At 44.0% G+C, this 11,027-nt stretch overlaps 1 protein-coding gene across 1 annotated transcript in view; it reads right to left on the bottom strand.

The window, feature by feature from the left end:
- Positions 1-11,027, bottom strand: part of LOC135391631 (2',3'-cyclic-nucleotide 3'-phosphodiesterase-like) — a 210,817-nt gene that overhangs the window by 39,896 nt on the left and 159,894 nt on the right. The gene's annotated exons all lie outside the window — the stretch shown is intronic.

The following is an 11,027-nucleotide window of genomic DNA, read 5'->3' as shown; positions in this document are numbered from 1 at the left end:
CCTGCGTAAAGAAAGCCCAGAACGAGGATACACAAATTCGATCCCTTAAGCGAGAAGGGAAAGCCACTTCTGCTCGGACAGCACTCCTGAATTTTTACCAAGAAAACTAAACTTGAACACCGCTGCGAGAGTGACGGACACATACTAACGAACAAACAAACAAACACTCCTATTCACTTCTACCGATAGAATTGGAGCTAAAGGCTTGAACCACACGAAAAGAACAAAGCACACCGCTTCAGGAAGGCATATCAAATGCAGCGCAACAGGATCCGCGTAAAGAACTCATACAATAGCCTGCCCAAAACAAGGACTTCACCAGGTTCGCGTGGCAATTCCATTAAAAACGCTCGTCCAATCCAACAGTTTACAATGCAAACGTGATAACAATTATTTTTTTAAACCACTATTTCACGCACTAGCACATAAATTTATCACTCGTGTCACACGAAACGGCAAACATAAAGCACTTACTTGTCTAGTGTGGTCCCAGCTTCACAAAAGCGCGCGCGCACACGCAGACACATTTTTTCTAGCCACGACGAGCACAAACACAAAGTCTACTTCATAATCACATAAATCCATATTATTCCTCAGGTTAATAATTACCCTACCCTCGTCAAAGGGCGGTGCACACATAGAGGGTGTCCACGCTAACTGTGAACATATTTTAAAAAAAATCTGTATAACACTTTTTTCCAAGATGAAATCATTGCAATATAGGATACGCTGAAGGGCACTCCCTAGCAGGGCATTAGCAAAGTCCAAAGGCAATGTCTTAATTAACTTTCATTAATTAAGTTTTTAATTATAAAAGCTACAAAGTTGTCCCAATGAGAACACCTGTTCCTTTTGGTCACCTGATATCGTAGCCGTGTTCAGAACAACAATCCGTTCGGCAGATCGTCCGCAAAAAAAATCGTGAAGGAACACCATTTTTTCTTTATTTTCTTCATTGCGCTTCTTAGAAGACGCGTCTTTCTTTCACCCCCAATATGAGAGGGAGAAAGAGCACACTATCGCCTCTCGCGTCCTGGAAAAAGATTAAAAGGAAACAGAAAATGCAACCCAAGATAAGGCCAGTTCCGATAGAGTCACCCGATACATTTGTTTTTGTTTTGTTTTCGCAAGTTAAAGCTCATCTTCGACGCATGAGGCGGCACTGTGCTCCTTCCCACTCTTCCGTTGGGGATGAAGGAAATACGCGTCTCCGAAGATGCGCAATGAACAAAATAAAGAAAAAAATGGCGTTCCTTCACGAATCTTTTGCGTGCGATCTATCGAACGGATTTTTGTTCTGAAAACGGCTACGATATCAGGTGACCGAAATGAACAGATGTTCTCATTGGGACAACTTTGTAGCTTTTATAATTAAAAACTTAACTAATGAAAGTTAATTAAGACATTGCCTTTGGACTTTGCTAATGCCCTGCTAGGGAGTGCCCTTCAGCATATGCTGTATTGCAATGATTTCATCTTGAAAAAAGTGTTATACATATTTTTAAAAAATATGTTCACAGTTAGCGTGGACACCCTGTATATGCGAACGCGAAACAATAGGTCTTCGTTCCGGATGTAATAGGATATCGCCAGTCGACCATCGCGAACCAAAAAAGAAAGGAATGCATACATCCAAGAGAAAACGGTACCGTGCTTTTGCGCAGCAATTGTGATACAGAAGGGAATTCACTTCTTTTCGCTTTTATTTCCTTGCACCCACATATTTTGCAAGAATTCTATAGAGGGGAACGGGTAAATGTGAACATCATTCGCTACACGCTGTAGCTCTTATCATTTTTAAACCAAACCAATTGACATGTGTTCATAGGCATACGACCCTTCACTAAATAGGTAAGTCGCTAATGACTCACAAAAAATAAAATAAAGTTGTCGTTCCAACATCATTGACTGCAAGCTTCAGCACCCAACAAAGCAATGCGCGCCCATCAACACACCTTGGGCTCACTTCGCACACACACGATACGTTATTGGATATATCCTACTGCCACCGGAATCAAAGGCTTATCGCAAGGATAATCATCTGCTTCGCGTCGTTTTTTTTAAGAGACGTCAAAAAAGCCTCACTCTCGTTGTGTTAAACAGTCCTTAGGGACTGATACGAACGAGGGCAGGGTAATTTTCTTTATTTATTTAGCTATTTTATTTTTTCTTCAGAGTTTATTACTTTGTACGAGTCATCTAAACTTAACATGTCTGCTTTGCCGCTGTTAAAGTCATAAAACATTGCGCCCGAACCGCGTCCCCACGCGAGCCGCACGCTGGCCCGTTCCCCATGCGAGCACGCTCTTTTATGTGTGGGTGTGAGTTTTGTGTGGGTGAGGCTTTTTTGGCGTCTCTTAAAAAAAAAAAAAACGACGCGAAGCAGACGATTATCCTTGCGATAAACCTTTGATTCCGGTGGCAGCAGGATATATCCAGAAAGGTATCGTGTGTGTGCGAAGTGAGCCCACGCATTGCTCTATTGGGCACTGAAGCTTGCAGTCAATGATGTTGGAATGACAATCTTATTTTATTTTATGTGAGTCATTAGCGACTTACCTGTTTAGTGGAGGGTCGTATGCTGATGAACACATGTCAACTGGTTTGGTTTAAAAATGATGAGAGCTATAGCGTGTCGCGAATGATGTTCACATTTACCCATTCCACTCTATAGTATTCTTGCAAAATATATGGGTGCAAGGAAATAACAGCGAAAAAACGTGAATTCCCTTCTGTATCATAGTTGCTGCGTAAAAGCACGGTACCGTTTTCTCTTGGATGTATAGTGAACATGCATTCATTTCTTTTTTGGTTCGCGACGGTCGACTGGCGATATCCTATTACATCCGGAACGAAGACCTATTTTTTCGCGTTCGCATATATGTGTGTACCGCCTTTTGACGAGGGTGGGATAATTATTGACCTGAGGAATAATATGGATTTATGTAATTGTGAAATAGACTTTGTGTTTGCGCTCGTCGTGGCTACAAAAAATGTGTGTGTGTGTGCGTACGCTTTTGTGAAGCTGGGACCCCACTAGGCGAGTAAGTGCTTTATGTTTGCCTTTTCGTGTGACACGAGTGATAAATTTATGTACTATACCGTGAAATAGTGGTTTAAAAAATAGTTGTTATCACGTTTGCATTGTAATCTGTTGAATTGGACAAAGCGTTTTTAATGAAATTGCCACGCGAACCTGGTGAAGTCCTTGTTTTGGGCAGGCTACTTTATGAGTTCTTGACGCGGATCCTGTTGCCCTGCATTTGATATGCTTTCCTGAAGCGGTGTGCTTTGTTCTTTTCGTGTGGTTCAAGCCTTTAGCTCCAATTCTACCACTAGAAGTGAATAGGAGTGTTTGTTTGTTTGTTTGTTTGTTTGTTCGTTAGTACGTGTCCGTCACGCTCGTAGCGGTGTTCAAGCTTAGTTTTCTTGGTAAAAATTCAGGCTTTATCGTATTATGCTGTCCGAGTAGAAGTGACTTTCCCTTCTCGCTTAAAGGACAACGGAAGCGAAATTTGTCCATTGCAAAAAAGGGTCCGACCAAGGTGTAAATCTTACGTAGAATTATGGTGCCACTAGTATTTTGCGAGTACGCTGTACGGATGGGCATATTTTTGACGATTACGAGCGCGCTGGGCCGCCCAGCCGACACGATCGCCCATGGAGCGCGCCCGCTGCCGCAAAGCATTGCGGGAAAATCTGAGGAGCGCGTGGATAAACACGCCGAATTCCGAATAACGCCTGAACATGTTCAGTTCCGAGATCTCGTGGAAGTCTGAAGGTGATATATCCAATGAAAGATTGGTTTGTACCTATGCTTCTTCGTCTCTGCTTTTTCCCCACAGCGGGAATCAGACGTACGCCGAAACGCCAAGTGGAGGTAAAGACTTGTGCCTTCTGTTTTCGTGAAAATACAGAAGGGGCGCTCCTTCTTTCAGCCTGATGTACTTCGTTGACAAGCTAAGGCTAATGAGCACCTCTGTATTTGTTTTGAACCATTCGTCAACAATATGTCTGCGCACTACTTGTCTTGTTTCATCTGTCTGCAAGTAGGCATCGACGGATTCGCGGCGACAATATGATTCCTGTCTTTCGGAAACAACTGAAATATGACAGTCATCAAAAAGGTCAGACATCGGCGGAATTTGAACTTCGCATCTCTCGATTGCCCGTCGAGCGCCAATGGCTACTACGGCCACGGAAACAACCACAGACTGGTGGAGCGTGCTTTTTATGAAGCATATTCTGGCCGAACGCAAGGTAAGACAGCCAGCAATGTAAGCAGCAAGACTCTCACCCCTAGAGAGAATGAGATCACCTTCCTTCGGATGGATTTTGGGGGCCAGCCTCGGTAGTGTTGTCTTTGTAATATTTGTAATGTTTGCGGGCGTGCATTGTCCTGTAGGAGGGCTTCTTTGGTGATGATGCCCGGCCGGTTTTGCTTCAGCGCCTTATGCACATCCCTGAGAACCTGGCAGTAATATGCACTATTGATGGTAGTACCACTGGGCAGAAAATTAACATGAACAATGCCAGCCTTGTCCCAGAAGACCGTGGCCATGACCTCACCCGGAGACGGGGTGCTTCGGAACTTCTTGGGAGCTGGCGAGCCCGGATGCTTCCACTGTTTTGATGCGCGTTTGGACTCAGGAGTGAAATGGTGCACCCACGTTTCATCGCACGTGTTGATCCGATCAAGGAAGGGCTGTCCTTCAGTGTCGAAACGGTACCTTAGCTCTTGGGAGATTTCCAGTTTTCTCTGCCGGTCAAACACGGAGAGCTGCCTCGGAACCCAACTTTCCAAAACTGTTCATGAAGGATAGTGTTCAACGTTCCCACAGAAAGGTCCGTCTTTCGAGCCAGTTCGAGACATGTTATCCATCGGTCCTTGAGGATCAGGCGCTCCACAAGTTGGATGTTCTCAGGAACTCTGACACTGGGCTCTGAGCCGCCCGGGACGGGACCGTCCTGCACTGATGCACGGCCGTCTCGGAACCGTTTGCACCACTCAAACACTTTGCTGCGGCTAAGTATACCGGGGCCATACTGAGCTTGAAGTCTTCTGTGAATTTCAGATGACTTTACGCCTTCATTCACGAGAAACTTCATGACAATCCCTAGTAAAAATTCCAGCTGGAAATGCAGTGGCAATTCCAGCTGGATTATTGGACTGGTTCCAGCCTGGAATATGACTGGATCTAGCCTGGAAACAGGCTGGTTCCGGCCTGGAATTTGACTGGATCTAGCCTGTAAACGGGCTTGTAGTACCAGGCTAGAAACAGGCTGCATCCAGCCGAAGAAAGACTGGTCTAGAACTGGTTCCACAGTGGACGCAGGCTGGAACAAGGCTGGATATGCAGCGTGTCTCCAGCCGGATTATCGGGTCCCGATGTAGGAGTGCTTCCACTTCAGCCTCTACCTTCTGCTGGAACTTATGTTCCAAGGCAGGAGGTTCCGCTCAAGTAGAAGCAACTTATACAAGATAAATTGCTGCACAAAGCAGAAACTGGAAACACACTATAACAAATGAATAAAGTGACAATCAGCAATAAATTCAAATATTTATTTTAACAACAATAACTAACACCCCATAACAAGTATGATAATAGATATACTACAAATAGTGTACATGCAGCAACAGTGGCAACACTATGAGACGATAATGTGACAGTCTGATGCAAAGTTTGATATATGCATGTGCGAAATCACAAAGGTCGCTTCTCAGTCGCTGGTTTTCATTTAACTGTCCGACAACGTCCGTCCCGTGCAAGCGGGACAATGACACATCATGAAGGCAGTTCAGATAACTATAGAAAAGTATCGGCTCACTACTGCACCTCCTGGTTCAGATTTAGGACTTGGGGATCAACCGTACTACACACGCCGCTTACCCTTTGTTCCACAGTGTGCACGGATTCAGGAACAAAATGCATAACAGAGCACACGACTACACAAATGCAAAGACGTTCACACTTTTATACGGTCGGCGAAGGTGAAATGCAGGAGGAAACACCTAAATTACCAAGACGTCAACACGACAACGGACGTTTCCCAGTTCAAAGCAGATTCTGAGTTGATGCCGATGGCGGTTGGTCGCATTTTACGATGAGAGCATTACGGCTAAAGCTTCGGTTCGACAAACCGGGGAAAGCTCACGTCTCGCAGCGTGAAGCCAATCAACAATAATAATTTTTTTGCAATCTACTATCTACGTGGAGTTCTGTGCATATCCTTGCACACCTTTGGGTATTTATTTGTTTATTTTATTCATTTATTTATTTTATTATTTTATTTATTTATTTGATTATATTTGGGCATAAATTATTTGCACACATTTGTGAAATTAATTTCGGCTTTTTTTCCCGTATATAAGCCAACATTATCTTCACAGTGTTCACAGTGAACAATCTCGCACAATCCAGCGTAGTCGCTGGAATATCCCATTTCCAGCTCGGCTCCAGCAGGGAACCATCCTGGTTTGCGAGTGGAAGTTGGATGGTTTCAGAATGGAAATTCAAACAGCACTAGACCCAGCATGGAAACAGCCTTGGCCAGCCTAGCCCCAGCCTTGGATGGCTTTTCCAGGCTGGTTCCACAGAGGATCCAGGCTGTTTTTACTAGGGTTAATTCGTTATTCAACGTGCGCGCTCACCTCGTTGTCAGCCATCTTGTCCAGCACGTGTCTTCTGTTTTGCACAAACTTTGGACCACCACGTGGTGAACGCGGAGGCCTGTCGCGTGTGAAAATGACGAAAAAGAAGTAGCGCGAGCCATTTGTACACTCAGGAGACAGAAAGTCCCGGTTTGACTTACATCCCTCGTATATATTATAATTAGAGGTTCACGTCGCTAGACAACAGAGTCTTTGTAATAAACGTCAGTCGATGTTTGACGCTGTGTTTGTGTTGTCTATCCGTGTGTCGTTCGTGCAAGGAACACTAAGTCTTCGCGTTGCTGAAAGGAAGTCGGCAACATGCTGTAGCACAGCCAGGAAAGACTTTCACAAGCATGTACAGTTTTTCTCACGAAAACCTCCGATTGCAAAACACGGGAGTACCACGGGAGTACACTCAGGCCTCCTCGGCTTTTTGCTTCCCCTTCCAACAGAAAGGAAAATAAATATATATAAAAAAAGAAAACAACCGCAAAATGAAAGTCCGGAACTCCAACAGGAGACAACGTGCATCACTTCCGTGGTCTTCTACGGCAGCACGGCGACACTCACCAGGGGCTCAGAGAGCTCCGCGGCCGAATTTTGTATCACGATTATGGCGGCATTTCAACTAATATACGTAAATCTAAGTCGAATTCCAGATTGTTTTGGTACACATCGCAATATGGGGAAAACAGCTTTGCAGCTTATTTTCGCTTATTTTGTGTACTTTCTTTCTGGGCTTTCTTTACGCAGGGATAACGCGACTGTGCATGTAGCATTATGCAAGAATTATCTGATAGCAGAAATGGGTGTCTTTGTCTCGGTTTATTAGCGTGTGCCTCGTTTTTCAGTTATCGCTATCGGAGCAAAAGTGCGTGTAATTTTTCATTGCTCTTTTCTTCTCTCTCTGCTTTTACGCAGAAGAAAGCCGCTTGGTAAAGCTGCATAGTGTTCTATCAGTGAAAGTGGGTTTGTTTGTTTGTTTGATGGATTTTGATGGGTGCTCGATATGTTGATGAAGCAAGCAGTGCTTAATTTTGCAGTTATGGGTATTTGAGCAGAAATGCTGGTATCTGAGCGCGAAGTAGAAATTCCTATATTTCTCTGCTCCTTAAGAAAATGTGTGCGTCGTTTTCCATGCAAGAAATAGCAGACCGCGTTCAGTTTACGCGAAATAGAAAAATGAACTTGTGTACGCTCTATGATTTTCTGTCGAAGGCTGAGGCCTTTTCCTCGATGACCAGTGTTTCGTATGCGATATCGCATGTCTGGACTTGTTCAATAGTGTCTTTCTTGCTGCAATTTTTACTCTTCGCTAATATCTTATTGTTGTCGTCTTGCGTTAGTCCGTTGAGCTTCGTAGTGATGTGCGGTAACGCTGCGATTATTCCTGAGTGCTCCGTCTTAAGCCTTTTCCCTGTCATGTATTGTATACCATCATGGCGCCGCACGAACCGTGTGGGGTTTGCTCCAACAGATTCGTTGGCAAGCAACAGTCCTTGGAATGTTCCGGATGCAACCAAGTGTTTCACTGCAAATGTATCAACATTGGTCTACTTGAGTACAACTTCCTGATGGAATCTGGCAAGAACACCTACAAATGTAAGGTTTGTTCAAAGCGACGACTTTCTACGTCTAAGCCTAGCTCAGAGGCGGAACCTAAGATTGCGTTTGATACGACCATGCCACCTGAAAACAGGTCGGGCACATCAGTCCTTTCGGAGCGGGTCTCCGATAAGGTTGAGAGCATGTTTCAGGTATTGCTCGCCGAGGTCAAACTTTTGAAGTTGGAAAATCGAGAATTGCATACGGAAGTACGTGAACTTCGAAATTTGTTTTCAAGCAAGCAGAAGGTGCTGTATGGAGATGTCGCCAAACTTCCGTTTGCACAGAGTACGTCTTTGTCTTCAACGGGTGCCTCTAATCGAGCTAACGTTGGTACCATGGTGAACAGCAGTGATGGCCACTAACTACTTCTACAGTAGTTTAACTATAACTACTAACTACTTTGTGATTGAGTAGTTTAACTAGTAGTTCAACTACTTTTCAGGGGAGTAGTTAAAACTACTTTTTTAACTACTGCAATGTAGTTTAACTACATCTATAACTACTTAACGTTGTCCACCAACACCAATCCCTTGTAGTGCTCTTGGACACCTAAATATGAATCACAAGCAATAATGAACTTTGGCTCAAGCCATTGCTACGATCGTCAAATACAAAGTTTGCGGTGGGATTCTTTCTGTGCCTACGCGATAAACTAAGTTGCAGAATTATTTCACAGCAAATGAGGCTTCACTAGACAAGCATTAAAAGTGAAGATTTAGTACACATACACGACACAATTGCTCTGCACCTCCGTTCTCATCAAACAAGTAGCTCAAGGTAAAAGTCGGAAGCACAATCGTGCCATAAAGCTTGCAGCACAAGCGGAAGTAGTTGGCGCCTTCAGTAACCTAACTACAGTAGTTAACTACTTAAAATAGTAGTTTAACTAGTAGTTGCCACTACATTTCTGCAAGTAGTTAATAACTACTTTTTAACTACAATCAGGTAGTTTAACTAGTAGTTTAACTACATGTAGTTAACTACTGGCCATCACTGGTGAACAGTGTCGATAATCAAAATATGGTGCGGCGTGAGGAACACGTGTCTGATGTTGTTAGAACGGGTCCAGCGACGGATGGTTTCACCGTTGTTCGGCTGAGACGTCGTCAGAAGCCGACAATGGGCTCAGCGGGTTCATCTAAGATCGTTGCGGTACCACGGACGAAGGTGCCCCGAGCACTGTTTGTGTCACGATTAGCACCTGAGACTTCCGTAAGTGATATACAGGATCTTCTTGAACCAACAGTGCAGCGAGGTACAGTAACGTGCGTGAAGCTTATTCCTAAGTACGAGGAATACTCTTCTTTTCATATCTTTGTAGAGGATGAATTCTTTGAAGCGATAAACTGCCCAGATATCAGGCCCATGGGCTGCATTTTTCGCCAGTTTTTCGGAAAGCTTGATACATCTCGAGTTATGAAGGATGTCGTCTAGTAGGAAGAAAATGTTTGACACAGTCACAGCTTACTACCAGAACGCTCGTGGACTCCGCAAGAAGGCGGATGAATTCTTTGAAAATGTTGTTGCAAATGAATATGATATGATACGCATAACTGAGACGTCGCTCCACAGCGCTTTCTCGGGCAATTGCTATTTCCCTTCGGACTTCGTCGTGCATCGTTGTGACAGGGATTACGATAGGACGGGCCAACGTTTCGGCGGGGGAGTGCTCACGGCTGTGCAGTCAAGCATGTTAGCTCACAGAAGAGAAGATCTTGAGACATATTCGGAATGTGTTTGGGTCAAATTGCAAACTCGTGGTGTGTTGAACTATTTAGTCGGTAACTATTATTTTCCTCCGCGTTACTCTGCTAAGCTATCCTGTGAACACTTTGAATTTTTAAGTAAGAAGGTAGACGTCGCGAAATATTAGGTTCATATATATGGGGACTTTAATATACCGGGAATCGAATGATCGCTTGGCCAACATGTTATAGAGAACGGGTGTGATTCTGATAAGGCCAGTTGTCTAATCGATTTTATACACTTTAATGGCTTTGAGCAGCATAACATACTAAAAAAACTGTTCGGGGAATACGCTTGACTTGTTTGTTTCTAGTTGTCCCATTGATAGCATCATGCGTGCGAGTAGTCTACTTGTCAGGCCAGACCCTTATCACCCGCCGTTTGTTGTGTGTTACACGTCTACGTTACAAGATTGCTGTTCACAACGTCGGCCCACCTATCTGTTTTTCCAAGGGAGATTATTTAGGATTGTATACGTTTCTTGAGAACTACGAATGGTCAAGCATTCTGAAAGATTGCTCTGTTGAGTCAGCAACTGAGAAGTTTACGGCTGTTGTTAAATGTGCCTAGCTCTTTATCCCAAAGAGCAGTGGACGGTCACGCCGTTATCTGGAATGGTTTTCAAAGGACCTTGTACATTATCTACACCAGAAGAAATATTTTCACAAGATGTACAAGAAAACGCGTAAGCAAGTATGGTATGAGAAATATGATATATGTCGTAGATTGGTTAAAGGGCTGTACCGAATTGACATGCGCGCTTACTACCGGGAAATTGAGCAGGGCTTATTTTATAAGCCTCAGCAGTTTTGGAAGTATGTCAGTAGGCACACTAGAGATAATAACGATAGTATTTGCTTGATCGATGGTTCCGTACGCTACTCGGACCCATACGAGGTTGCAAATATAGGTTCGCGTCCCACTTTAGCACTTGTTTTACTGCCCCTACTAAACGAGCGGTCCCTGGATAATTGAATCCAGGGTTTCTTGAGACGTCCTTTTTTGATAGGGTGGAAAC

The sequence above is a fragment of the Ornithodoros turicata genome, chromosome 4 (assembly GCF_037126465.1).
Source record: "Ornithodoros turicata isolate Travis chromosome 4, ASM3712646v1, whole genome shotgun sequence".
Classification (NCBI taxonomy): domain Eukaryota; kingdom Metazoa; phylum Arthropoda; class Arachnida; order Ixodida; family Argasidae; genus Ornithodoros; species Ornithodoros turicata.
This window is presented reverse-complemented; position numbering and strand designations above follow the sequence as displayed.